Raw genomic sequence first — 14630 nt, 5'->3', positions numbered from 1 at the left:
GACTTCTCTGCTTGCGCACCCGGGGTGGAGTATGGGCACGCTTGTACCCAGGAGGGGATCGAGAACACGGCCGGACTTCTCTGGGCCTTTTTTCGATTGCAGGCTTACTCGAGTCTCCCGTCTGCCGCTCCCTCGCTGTCTCTTCATCCTTCATTTTGAAGGCTTCTTCCGCTCGGGCGTATCCTTCAGCCCGAGCCAGCAAATCAGCAAAATTCCTGGGGTACTTCTTCTCCAGGGAAAACAAAAAGTCATTCTTCTGAAGGCCACCCTTCAGGGCGGCCATTGCGACTGATTGGTCCAAGTTCCGGACCTCCAGCGCCGCGACGTTGAAACAATTGATGTAGGCCCGAATGGACTCCCCTTCCCTCTGCTTAATATTGATGAGGGACTTGGAACCCTTCCAGGGGCGCCGACTGCTGACAAAATGGATCACAAATTGGTGGCTCATTTGATCGAAGAAAAAGATGGTACCCGATTTCAAAGTCGAGTACCAATTTCTCGCCGCTCCCTTCAAAGTGGATGGGAAGGCCCGACATAGAATGGCATCGGGAGCGCCGTTAAGCAGCATCATCGTCCGGAAGGCCTCCAGATGATCAACCGGGTCTGAAGTCCCGTCGTAGCTTTCAAACTGGGGGAGCTTGAAGTTTGACGGGATCGGTTCCTGCATGATCATTTGAGAGAAGGGAGGGTCAGTACAAATATCCTCACCATAAGCGGGGGGAGTCCCCTGCAATTAAAGTCAGGTGCGAAGTCCGGCTCCCGTAGGAGTCCAGACGAAGCTTACCGACAGTGAAGTTGGCGACGGAGCCCGGCTCCTGTGGGAGTCCGGGCGAAGTCCCCTGCAATTAAAGTCAGGAGCGAAGTTCGGCTCCCGTAGGAGTCCGGACGAAGCTTACCGGCAGTCGAAGTTGGCGACGGAGCCCGGCTCCCGTAGGAGTCCGGGCGGAGCTGCTCTGTAGTCGATGTTGGCGACGGAGTCCGGCTCCCGCAGGAGTCCGGGCGGAGTTCTCCTTAAGGTCGGAGTCGTGGGCGAAGTCGGCTCCCGTAGGAGTCCGGGCGGAGTCCCCTGCAATTAAAGTCAGGTGCGAAGTCCGGCTCCCGTAAGAGTCCGGACGAAGCTTACCGGCAGTTGAAGTTGACGACGGAGCCCGGCTCCCGTAGGAGTCCGGGCGGAGCTCGCTTGCAGTCGGTGCTGTGGACGAAGCCCGGCTCCCGTAGGAGTCCGGGCAGAGTCTTCCTAACGGTTGCGAGGTCAGGCTCCCGTAGGAGCCCGATCAGAATCTTCCTGCAATTAAAGTCAGGGGCGAAGTCCGGCTCCCGTAGGAGTCCGGATGAAGCTTACCAGCAGTTGACGTTGGTGACGGAGCCCGGCCCCCGTAGCAGTCCGGGGGGAGTTGATTTGTAGTCGAGGTTGGTGACGGAGCCCGGCTCCCGTAGGAGTCCGGGCGGAGCTCACTTGCAGTCGGTGCTGTGGACGAAGCTCGGCTCCCGTAGGAGTCCGGACGGAGTCTTCCTTACGGTTGCGAGGTCAGGCTCCCGTAGGAGCTCGGTCGGAATCTACCTGCAATTAAAGTCAGGGGCGAAGTCCGGCTCCCGTAGGAGTCCGGACGAAGCTTACCAGCAGTTGACGTTGGTGACGGAGCCCGGCTCCCGTAGGAGTCCGGGCGGGGCCGCTCTGTAGTCGAGGTTGGCGACGGAGCCCGGCTCCGCAGGAGTCCGAGCGGAGTTCTCCTTGAGGTCGGAGTCGTGGGCGAAGCCCGGCTCCCGTAGGAGTCCGGGCGTAATCCCCTGCAATTAAAGTCAGGTGCGAAGTCCGGCTCCCGTAGGAGTCCGGACGAAGCTTACCGGCAATTGAAGTTGGCGACGGAGCCCGGCTCCTGTAGGAGTCCGGGCGGAGTCCTCCTTGAGGTCGGAGTCGTGGGCGAAGCTCGGCTCCCGCAGGAGTCCGGGCGGAGTCCCCTGCAATTAAAGTCCGGTGCGAAGTCCGGCTCCCGTAGGAGTCCGGACGAAGCTTACCGGCAGCTGAAGTTGGCGACGGAGCCCGGCTCCCGTGGGAGTCCGGGCGGAGTCCCCTGCAATTAAAGTCAGGTGCGAAGTCCGGCTCCCGTAGGAGTCCGGACGAAGCTTACCGGCAGTCGAAGTTGGTGACGGAGCCCGGCTCCCGTAGGAGTCCGGCGGAGCTGCTCTGTAGTCGATGTTGGCGACGGAGCCCGGCTCCCGCAGGAGTCCGGGTGGAGTTCTCCTTGAGGTCGGAGTCGTGGGCGAAGTCCGGCTCCCGTAGGAGTCCGGGCGGAGTCCCCTGCAATTAAAGTCTGGTGCGAAGTCCGGCTCCCGTAGAAGTCCGGACGAAGCTTACCGGCAGTTGAAGTTGGCGACGGAGCCCGCTCCCATAGGAGTCCGGGCGGAGCTCGCTTGCAGTCGGTGCTGTGGACGAAGCCCGGCTCTCGTAGGAGTCCGGGTGGAGTCTTCCTTACGGTTGCGAGGTCAGGCTCCCGTAGGAGCCCGGTCGGAATCTACTTGCAATTAAAGTCAGGGGCGAAGTCCGGCTCCCGTAGGAGTTCAGACGAAGCTTACCAGCAGTTGACGTTGGTGACAGAGCCCGGCTCCCGTAGGAGTCTGGGGGGAGTTGATTTGTAGTCGAGGTTGGTGACGGAGCCCGGCTCCCGTAGGAGTCCGGGCGGAGCTCGCTTGCAGTCGGTGCTGTGGACGAAGCCCGGCTCCCGTAGGAGTCCGGGCGGAGTCTTCCTTATGGTTGCAAGGTCAGGCTCCCGTAGGAGCCCGATCGGAATCTACCTGCAATTAAAGTCCGGGACGAAGTCCGGCTCCCGTAGGAGTCCGGACGAAGCTTACCAGCAGTTGACGTTGGTGACGGAGTCCGGCTCCTGTGGGAGTCCGGGAGGGGCCGCTCTGTAGTCGAGGTTGGCGACGGAGCCCGGCTCCCGCAGGAGTCCGAGCGGAGTTCTCCTTGAGGTCGGAGTCATGGGCGAAGCCCGGCTCCCGTAGGAGTCCGGGCGTAATCTCCTGCAATTAAAGTCAGGTGCGAAGTCCGACTCCCGTAGGAGTCCGGACGAAGCTTACCGGCAGTTGAAGTTGGCGACGGAGCCCGGCTCCTATAGGAGTCCGGGCGAGGTCCTCCTTGAGGTCGGAGTCGTGGGCGAAGCCCGGCTCCCGTAGGAGTTCGGGTGGAGTCCCCTGCAATTAAAGTCAGGTGCGAAGTCCGGCTCCCGTAGGAGTCCGGACGAAGCTTACCGGCAGCTGAAGTTGGCGACGGAGCCCGGCTCCCGTGGGAGTCCGGGCGGTGTCCCCTGCAATTAAAGTCAGGTGCGAAGTCCGGCTCCCGTAGGTGTCCGGACGAAGCTTACCGGCAGTCGAAGTTGGCGACGGAGCCCGGCTCCCGTAGGAGTCCGGGTGGAGCTGCTCTGTAGTCGATGTTGGTGACGGAGCCCGGCTCCCGCAGGAGTCCGGGCGGAGTTCTCCTTGAGGTCGGAGTCGTGGGCGAAGTCCGGCTCCCGTAGGAGTCCAGACGGAGTCTCCTGCAATTAAAGTCAGGTGCGAAGTCCGGCTCCCGTAGGAGTCCGAACGAAGCTTACCGGCAGTTGAAGTTGGCGACGGAGCCCGGCTCCCGTAGGAGTCCTGGCGGAGCTCGCTTGCAGTCGGTGCTGTGGACGAAGCCCGACTCCCGTAGGAGTCCGGGCGGAGTCTTCCTTACGGTTGCGAGGTCAGGCTCCCGTAGGAGCCCGGTCGGAATCTATCTGCAATTAAAGTCAGGGGCGAAGTCCGGCTCTCGTAGGAGTCCGGACGAAGCTTACCAGCAGTTGACGTTGGTGACAGAGCCCGGCTCCCGTAGGAGTCCGGGGGGAGTTGATTTGTAGTCGAGGTTGGTGACGGAGCCCGGCTCCCGTAGGAGTCCGGGCGGAGCTCGCTTGCAGTCGGTGCTGTGGACGAAGCTCGGCTCCCGTAGGAGTCCGGGCGGAGTCTTCCTTACGGTTGCGAGGTCAGGCTCCCGTAGGAGCCCGGTCGGAATCTACCTGCAATTAATGTCAGGGGCGAAGTCCGGCTCCCGTAGGAGTCCGGACGAAGCTTACCAGCAGTTGACGTTGGTGACGGAGCCCGGCTCCCGCAGGAGTCCGGTCTGAGTTCTCCTTGAGGTCGGAGTTGTGGGCGAAGCCCGGCTCCCGTAGGAGTCCAGGCGTAATCCCCTGCAATTAAAGTCAGGTGCGAAGTCTGGCTCCCGTAGGAGTCCGGACGAAGCTTACCGGCAGTTGAAGTTGGCGACGGAGCCCGACTCCCATAGGAGTCCGGGCGGAGCTCGCTTGCAGTCGGTGCTGTGGACGAAGCCCAGCTCCCGTAGGAGTCCGGGCGGAGTCTTCCTTACGGTTGCGAGGTCAGGCTCCCGTAGGAGCCCGGTCGGAATCTACCTGCAATTAAAGTCAGGGGCGAAGTCCGGCTCCCGTAGGAGTCCGGACGAAGCTTACCAGCAGTTGACGTTGGTGACGGAGCCCGGCTCCCGTAGGAGTCCGGGCGGGGCCGCTCTGTAGTCGAGGTTGGCGACTGAGCCCGGCTCCCGTAGGAGTCCGGGCGGGGCCTTCTTGCTGAGACTTCGGCTGAGGGTATTTTATACCCAACAGATACCATTGTTGTGAACCATGTACAGTGTTTTGTAGTACTTCAGCAAATAATAAACACAAAAATAAGACAGTGAAGGTGCAAAGCTTAGGACACGTGCCAAATCAAAAAGCAGCCTAAAGTCTATTTGGTTGCCTATCTCAGGCTCAAGAAAAAATTTTTAGACCTCCAGGGATAATGGCAAACTAAAAAAATTGAGAAAATGGGTTTTCTCAAATTTAACTAAAAAGAAATCTATAAATTAGATTCTTTTCTCTGTTCCTTTTATATTAATTTAGGTAGTTCCTTTTATATTAATTTAGGTAGAACCAAGCTAATGTAATTAAATTGTTGGGTGAATGAAGAACTATGGACTGGTTTGGTTTGCAGAAAAAGGGGGAGAAGTGTGGTCAATAGAAACATAGAAAAAGACTGCATGTTTGGTTGATATTTTCAAATAAGAGAGAGGAAAAGTAGCGTATCTCGATTTTTTTTTTTTCAAATATAGCTCTATTTCAAAGGAGAGAGATGGGCAAAAATGATTGATCTTCTTTTGCGAGCCTGACTGTTCGATGGGTCTTGATGCTTTGAGATCAGTACAAGAAATTTAACATTGCACAAGCGAATGAAGCAAATCTGACTCTAGACGCTCATCCATATTTAGATTTTTTTTTTTGACTTTTGATCTTATCTTGGTTTGTTGAAAGGGAGGAGGAGAAATCAGACCTTCCTCTTTCCTCATGCGAGTTCTAGAAGCCCTCCTCTATTCAGGTAAACTTATATTTCGGTATTTGTTTTAATTCTATGTATGTTGGATAATGCTAAATGTAAAACATTAGTTATTTGGTGTTTTAACCAAATTGTTTGTTCAGAATTATGACTCTTATATTCAAACAATAATCTGTGTAAGTAATGACATGGATGCACATGACTTTTTTTAGAAATAAAATATTCTTATGCTGATGATGCTATATATATGAACCCTTCTTCTTCAACTTTTTGTGTGTGTGTGTCATTTCTAAGAACAACTGCAAAGATGCTTATATCCAGCAGCACTTGAAGGTTATCTCAAAATTTCCGATCTTACTTCTTTTTTTTTTTCCTTTCCTTGCATGTATGTGAGGCTGTTTCAAAATATGTTATTATTGTTGCAATTATTCTACAAACTAAACTAGAAAGTGTGCCAGACCTTAACATATACAGCGCAGAGTCTCTTAGAGCTGGATAAACAATCTTTGCTTTGCAAATCATAGTTTGCGGGTATGTTGATTGTTCTAGGTTTTTAATCTATATCAAGTATTTTTCCTCATGAAAGAAAAAGTTTAATTTTATTTTCAACCAAAAAATTGAGAGTGTCCTTGGCGACAGGGCGACAGGCTTTTTGTGGGAATTATTAGAAAGTTGCAGTGCATTTCACAATGGAGACCCATGCAACAGAAGAATACTGGGGCAATTTGGAAGGTTTAACGCCATACATAGCACACCCCTGGTGCAAGGAGCCAATTCTAAGATTTTTTTTAGTACCAAGTTTAGGCTCCAGAGCATTTCTGTCTCCTGCTCACCGTTTTACAAGATAGACCTCTAATTTCAAACTTGCACAGCTGGATTTAATTGCAAGAACATCTGTAAGAAGAAACATGATCTAAAATGAGGATTTATATATGCAAATAATATTTAGAGGGGGCATGTATGAGAAAAAATTTGGCAATATATAACAAATTTGCTCCAATTAAGTCCCATGGTATCAAAGCAGTATTGGGTTAGGAGCTTAGTAAAGCTCGACTGTTGCTCAATAACTGCAAGCATGAAACAAAGAGCAGCATCCAGACTTCTACACATTTATTCCATTTTTGGTCATTGCAAGTTAGACAAACTTGCAGCGGAACATCGTTAACCAAACTCATACATTGGATTAACATAGAAATATACAATGTACCTTGGAATGTAATCAAAAAAAAAAAAATCACAATCTGTTTTATTCTAGTGATATGATACCATTGTTGTGAACCATGTACAGTGTTTTGCAGTACTTCAGCAAATAATAAACACAAAAATAAGACAGTGAAGGTGCAAAGCTTAGGACATGTGCCAAATCAAAGTGAAGAATGGAAGAAGAATCGCAAAGCAATATTTTCAAATCAAGAGGGGCATAATAGAGTAATCGTGAAGATTTAAATTATGAAGGACATTATGGTTGACTGGATAACTTAAGGATGCACGAGACCCTTGATTATCGAAGCCATATACTTTCCCTGATGTTCAGCAAAAGCCAGCTCCATTTTGCAAGGTTCCCTCGTGCCATCACTAGTGAAAACAACAGCACCATATCGAGAACCCCCTTCGACGTCATCCATCTTGAACAGACCTACTCCGAAAGTGTAACTGATGGGAACATATAACATCCCATGGTGGGCTTACTGGGTGATTGCAGTCCATCTGTAAAAATAAAAACAGAGGTATAATTTAGCTGCTAACAACATCAATTTCCTGAAATTTTCAGAAAAAAAAAAAAAGAGAAAAGAAAAAGAAGCTATAGCTCATAGAGCAAGTAATGGATCTCCTTCAGATGTTGGAGTTACCATAGTTTAACCCAATTTTGAGAAAGGTTCTAAGTTTTTCTTAAGCACCAACAACAGTTGATGGAATCAAAACCACAATTAAAAATGTTGCCTCAAGGATAAGAACATGCAATATGTGCACTACTAAAATGTCAGAAATTTGTTAAGCCCTTTCACCATTAAGCAATTTAGCATTAATAATTAGCAAATAGCTCATCCACTTGATCCTGGAGGCTCGCAATTAACTCATCTGTTCTAAATAACCTAGCAACATTCACAAGAGCCACGATACAGCAGTCTTGGAAAGCCAGAAGACAGATAATTTTATGTTTGACATTCCAAAGTATCTCTTTTTTTTTGTGCGATTTTCAGAAAACCAACAAGCAGCTCAAAATCAAGGTTTTCAATGGACAGATCCTCATTTTTATTAGAAAAAAAAAAACAATAGATATGCAGAGAAAAAGAACCTAGCCGAGACCACTGAGTTTCTCAGCATAAATGCATCAAATCTCAATGGACTCGGAGTTTCTCTTAAAAAGGTGAAAACAGAAAATCCCAATATATTCTTATAGTGAAATGGATATTCTTTTTATAAACACATGCATATTATTTCCATCATATAGCAATTTTTTGGACTAAATCTTCCAACAATATGTAATAATCATATGATTCTACTAAACAAATCATCATTTTTTAAAAAATAATGGATAGACAGAGAAGAAAAATCTTAGGTAGACTACTCACCAGATGTTTCATCAGAGATGTGTGAAAATCAATAGACCCATACCTCCTAGAAAAGTAAGAACACCAAATTCAAAAATATTGTTATGGGTGATCATTATAAACAAATAATAAATTATTGCCATCCATAATTCTTTGCCCGGTGTCTTCAAACGAATGTAAAAATGACCATGTGATTTCAAAATTAATCCAGCCAATTCAACCACAACTACGTAAGAACTAATTTAACAGAAATCTTTATGCCAAGAGCAGAGCGATCATACACAAACTATAAGCAATGGAAGTACCGTGTGCTCTTTCTAAGAAATAAGCCAAGATCTGTTTTTGCCTCTCAAACATTCATTTAGTGAGCCAAAATATTGTTCCCTGACCTTTGATCATCCCCACTTGCATCAATTTACCAAAGCTAGGCACCTAAGAGACATTGCACAGTAGAGGCCATCAGGACCAAATATGATCCTACATGCTAGGCTTTAAGGTGGGTACTATTTATGCATTGGGAACCTCAAGCCAGCATCAAGCTCAGGTAGCCACCAGCCACATGCCAAGAACAATCCTTGTCTGTACCAAAATCCAAAATCTAAAGGCTTTCAAAAAAAATTGTCCAGTATCAAAGTCGTCATTAAGCTCAACAGTTTAAATAATTATATTATAGATAAAATATAAATAATAAATATATCACCTTTTTGAACTCTAATTAGTATATATCTATGAGTTTCATTTTCAACAACTGGGGAGGCAGTGCTATCAATCTATCCATGTCATACAACTGCGAAAGACCTTGCTAGCCTTGAACATGAAGCCTCCCCTGAAATAAGTGTAAGCATGTCTTAGAGCTAGTATTTGCTCCTCCAATCTTATCTCAGTTCTGCATTTGTATATGTAGATCAAGTAATCTTGGCATCACTATTATTAGAAGAAATGTTTCAAATCCTGGACTGTTCACCAAACCAAAAAGTGCCTAAGGGTCACTGGTTCTACCATCTTGTCAACCAAAAATAAACAATGATAACAACGTGACATAATAAATATATCAAGTTTAATTAAACATCAATATAAACAGAATAAAAATTTATAATTTATAATTTATAATTTATAATTATATAAAAGCATAAAAATTTCTATTTGTCAAGTAAATTTCTACCAATTTCAACACATTTTATTTTAAAAAAGAATTATAATATGGAAAAATATTCCAAACTTTCTAGTTTATTTTTAGGACATACCTTACAACTTTAAACACTTTTTATGTCCACATGATATAATTATAATGCATATCATCATGGTATCTTCTTGTACAATTCAAAATTCCTCCAATTAAGTAACATGTAAAATATCATACATGATCATTCCATGAAAGCACAGTTTTTATTTGAAAGAAAAAAAAAAACATTTATCCATCTCTTGTGTACATAAAAACTCCCATCCTTTTTTCTCCTTGAAGAAATGGAATCCCCCACCTTACATCTTTAAAAGTTCTAACCCAAATTCCTCTCTCTCTCTCTCTCTCTCTCTCTCTCTCTTCGTAAAGAAGAAGATGAACAAAAATGCTCGTTCTGTCTCTTCCTAAATGGTTTCATCTCATCTTTGTCTAATAAAACTCTATTCTCACCTCAAAGAGCCATGGTTCCCCCAATCCAAAAAACTTTTCCAAACATCCAATTTAATCACCGAAGGACCCTCATCCCTTCACTCTTCAAGCCCTATTCTCCGGTTTCCAAATTGCATTCCGCTCATTAGAAATCACAATATCATGGGACATACAAGGGGAAATGTGGAGGAATGGGAGGAGAACTCACAGCCTCTCTAATGCCTACTTGCCATTCCACTATCTCACCTGATCACCACTAGCACTTTTGGAGGGGAAGGACAGAGGCTCAGGTAGGCCTCATGCTCTGAGATTAAAGAAGAAAGAGTAATCTTGAGGTCTCAAGGTTTCATGGATAAGAGGGTGGCTGATCAGGAGGAAGCATAAAGAGCCCTTAACCAATGGGAAAGTGAGGGTTTATAATAGACACATGAAAAAAATAAAAAGGCAAATGGTTCACTTTGAGAACCAGAACTGTTCATTTGGGTCGTCAACTAAACCATCTGTTCAAACAATACTCACAAAATAAAACAGTTTTCCCTTTGGAACAAGTTTGGGGCTAAACCAGACAAGACAGCTTGCTGGTTGATGGTTCAACCTCCAGGTCTAGTCCGGTTAGCAGTTGCAATAGCATTAAACAAAGGCAATAGTTAGTACTCATATCAGTAAAGTTCATTAGAAAAAAAATAAAATCAATAAGGACTTCAAGTAACCCAAGGTTTTCCGAATCCTCTCCCACAACACATTAGTTTAGGCCGTCCCTTCCTGACCCCTCAAGACATATTTCAATCAACTTTACAATGGCATACTTGGCTTTCCTGGACATGCCCAAAGCATCTCAACCAATATCTATTGGTTAAATGATACTAAATCCTCAACTACATTTCTAAACATTTGGGAAATATTCAAGTGGAACATCAATCTCAACTTAAATGATACTAAATCTTCAATAAACATCTGGGAAATATTCAAGTGCAAGATCAAACTCAACTTGTCACACTGTTAAGTAGAAATTTCTGCAAGTGACAGAGCAAAAATATGCTTTTGTATCTTTCCTCTTGATTTCATTTCATTGTGACAAAAGATCAAATAAGTTTAGTGATTACAAAGGAGACATGTATCTAAATCATGCTGAGGCTTGCAAAATTCAGCAAAAGTAAAGACTATAAACAAAAGGGAATATTTCTCCACTATAAAGAAAGAAATGTTATGTTGCCAAATGATAAATATACTAGAAATCTGATGTTCTCAATTATGGCTAACTCACATATTTTCAAAATTACATTATAGCCTTGATAATTGATTTCATGTGTATAAGACTATCCAGTGTTGCATCAGGAGAGCTACAAGAAACTTCCAAGGTGACAGTACATTGTTTAATTTTCTGAACCATCTTTAAAAAATAATATAACATTATGACATCCTTATTCATCTGTGCATCAGCCAGATCTCATGTAACATGATGTTCCGAACTACCTGTAAATAAGAGCATGCAGTGCTATGCACATTTCTACAAACAAATACATGTGGTAATCTGTGAGACATCTGCTGTAAACACTTTGCCAGAAAACAGACACTAACCAAGAAAATACAAGCTTAAGAACCAAATCAATCAATAATCATGCTAAAAAAATGTGGGTACTTTTGAGATAGCTACATTTGAACTATCAAAAAATAAACAACTAGAGATATGTTTTGTTGCTGGAAATCCCCTAATTTGAAAGGAAATGATTTATGTTCTTGATCTTCTTTTTTCACTCCTCCTTTCTCAATAGGAACTGAAATGAAAACCTAACTTGGCCGGAATTGAGAACAGATTCATAAAATCCCATCTATTTTTTCATAGACAATAAATATAATTGATATTTGGACTAGTGGGTTTAGGAGACCCTACGCAGCAGAATGTGCTCTTTGTGGTGTTATCACAGAGATGGAGAAGTGAATTCTTTTAACAGTACTATATATAGAGGAGAAGAGGGGTAACCCTTTTGAGTTTAGCGCAAATGAAGGAGTAGATCCACATAACAATTGAGAGCTAATATTTCAGCAAGTCTGAGATAGGAAAAAAAAATATTAGGAAGATAGATTACTAATTGAGTTTTGTATCTATTTCTGATTCTGCATTTATGACAAAAGCTTGAGGAAGCATCAGACTCAGCTCCTAATGATAGATGTGCTGGTGGGACATAAGTTGATTCAAAGGATGGTATTTTTTGAGTGTTAGAAAGCCCAAAGTGGGGCTTCTACAGCAAAGCTGCTAAAGTGCTAATCTGTGTATTTAATCATCTTGATCATTTGGTCTCTTCCACCCATTATTTATCGACAAATGCCTGACATACAAGCAACTAGAAATAAAGGCTTTTCCTCCAGAATGTTCTTGGTTGGTTTTTCCTCCCCTTATTTGGTGTTTTTTTTTTTCCCATGTCTTTTGTTTCTTCTCGATCATCTATTTTCTCTAGTCTTTGTATGTTATCCTGCTGAGTTGAGAATGAAGGAAAATTCGACGATAGACTTCAGAACCGCCAATAACTGCAAACATTGCATAAGCGATCAGTACCTACTTCACCAATTTATCTTCCAAAAATGTAGACACAAGGATTGCTGTTTGATATTAAGCAGGACAAACCCTCTCCAGCCATTCTTCTATCATTCGTTATCTCCTTTCCCTTTCTTTTCTTCCCTCATTCTCTTTTTATTTCTTCTTCATAATTCTTTTTCTTCTTAATTTTTTAGTCTATCAATTTGCATATCAGATGTCAAGTTTTGTAGACTCCGAGGAATCTAAGATTTAATCTGCAACTGGCTAAGCAGAGATTTAGTCAGCACATAATCATGATATACACAAGAACATGCAAAATCCAATGCATGTTCCTGAATGCAGTTAAAAAACTCCACACTAATGACCTTGATGCACCTAGTCAAGACAGTTCACCAAGCATTTAATATATGATAAAGCAGCAAGCATAAAGAAATAACTGAATTCTCTCAAGTAAATTCTATGTAGAACAAACAACCAATATAGCATACCTAGGGGCTTGCATTTTTAACCAGTTAATCGAAAAAACCATTAATGATATTACTTGCATCAGTAGCATTGGTATATGGCTCCACCAAGAAAACAAGATAGCAGGGAACACATACTAAATAAGCCACATGCCCAACTAGAAAGAGGCATTCCGAAATCCTGTCAAAAGATTCTTGTACAGTACCAAATCAATTACCAGATGGAACAAATATCAGCTCTATAAATAAGAATGAAAATATGTATCTAAGAATCACGATGCATAAAGGACAACAATAATAAATACAGCTACATAGAGGTATTCTATATTGCCTTATCTCTATATTTTGTGGGCTAGTTCAACATTAAGTTTGAAGACAAATGATTAAATTTGAGAACTTTGCATGCAAAGGATCAATCCAAGTCTTTGACAACACATGAACTTCTTAACATATGATCCAGCAAAACATGCATTAAGCATTGAAAAAGAAGCAGTATAACATCGCAGTCATATACCAAGAACCATAAGGGACTATAGTTGATGCCTTCCCTCTTTCCTGTTATGAAGCACTAACAAATGCCAAATTTTCAATGAACACGAACTAGTACAAGTCTACTTCATGAAAACTTCTCACTGTTCATCACAAACAAAATAAAAAGATCCAATTCTTTATACCATGGAACAGATGAATAACAGATGGATTCTTACGCGGTTGTTTCCTGTCCACCTCCCTGGGTCCCGGTGCTGAAAAAGAATCCGGCGGGCGTGCCGAAGAGCTTCTGTTCCCTCCAATGCAGCCCAGTCGAATCAAAGTAGGCCTTCATCTGCGCAGCCATGCACCCATACCTCGTCGGGAACCCAAAAAGTATCCCGTCCGCCTCCACCAGCTCCGCCACTGATATGACGGGGATATCCGGGTCCTTGTGCGGCGACTTTATCTGCTCCAAGATCTCCGGCGGGAGCGTCTCGGCTGCACGGAAGAGGACCCCCTCGACGCCGTCGATGCCATCTATCCCCTTCTTCATCTGCTTCGCCAGGCCCTCCACGTGGCCGTACATGCAGTAGAACACGATGACGAGCTTCGCTTCACCTCCGCCGGCGCCGCCGCGGCGTCGAAGGCATCGTGGCTCTTCTCCTCGGGCAGGATGGGGGCGTTCCTCGCACCGCCCGTGGCGTTCTCTGATGCCACCGCCGGCTACCGCTTCTTGCTCGGCACGCAACCTCCTCCTTTACCCATCTCTCAGTCTCTCTACTCTTTCCCTGCTCTCTCATTAATAGATTGCTCCAAAGATCAGAATTTTGCTACTTCGGATCTGGAGAAATCCCACAAGTCCCTTCCAAGACCCTAGCTTTCTGGTTTCTTTCCGCAAAGCTAACTCCTTTCTCTCTCGTTGTAACGCGAAGCCTACCCGGAAAAAAAAAAAAAAATGGTTTAGTCACACCAAAAACGATGAACTGTTTGGGAATTTTAATTTCTTTTAAATTTTAATTTAGTATAGTCAGAACATCAAATTTTTAAATTTTTTTTAAATTTATATCTTGATAATAAATTTTATTTAGCTATTATGATAGTGTAATCACGTGCTATCATATAGTTTGTTAAAAATTACTGATTTATTATTTTCTTAACTGGCTTAAAAAAAATAAATTACAAAAACATCTCTTATACTTTAGTTCAATTTCATTTACACATATGTACTTTAAAAAGTATGAAACTAGGTATTCTAATTATTGATATGTTCCACTATAGTCCAGCTATCTGCCTCCGTTAATAATTTTTTTTAAAATGACAAAAATATCTATCTCCTTTCTTCTCCTCCATGGTCGATGTCTCTTTTTCTCCCACTTCCTTCTTCCTTTCTCTTCTCTCCTTCCTTTTCATCCATTTCTTCTCCTCCTCTTTCTTCCTCCTCCTTTCTTCTCTTCCCTTTTCTCCAGCCATTCTCTTTCTTCCTTGCCTCTTCTTTCTCCCACCATGATGGGGTCTTCCTTCGTGGTCCATCGGTCTTTCCTCACCTTAGCCTCTTGGCTGCTGTTTATCCTTTTGTTTGTGGTGTTTATTAGTTTTTTCCCCCATGGAATAGAATTTTTGTGATCCATCCATTTAATTTCTTCCCCAAACCTCACAAAAGTTCA

The 14630-nt window shown here is 44.3% G+C and overlaps 1 pseudogene; it reads right to left on the bottom strand.

Moving 5' to 3' along the window:
* Positions 1 to 6241: 6241 nt before the first annotated feature.
* LOC140856386 (probable NAD(P)H dehydrogenase (quinone) FQR1-like 2) lies at positions 6242 to 13901 on the bottom strand (annotated as a pseudogene).
* Positions 13902 to 14630: the final 729 nt, after the last annotated feature.

This window comes from Elaeis guineensis, chromosome 3 (genome assembly GCF_000442705.2).
Source record: "Elaeis guineensis isolate ETL-2024a chromosome 3, EG11, whole genome shotgun sequence".
In the NCBI taxonomy this organism is placed as follows: Eukaryota; Viridiplantae; Streptophyta; class Magnoliopsida; order Arecales; family Arecaceae; genus Elaeis; species Elaeis guineensis.
The sequence above is the reverse complement of the archived record's forward strand: the minus strand, read 5'-3'. Positions and strand labels throughout refer to the sequence as shown.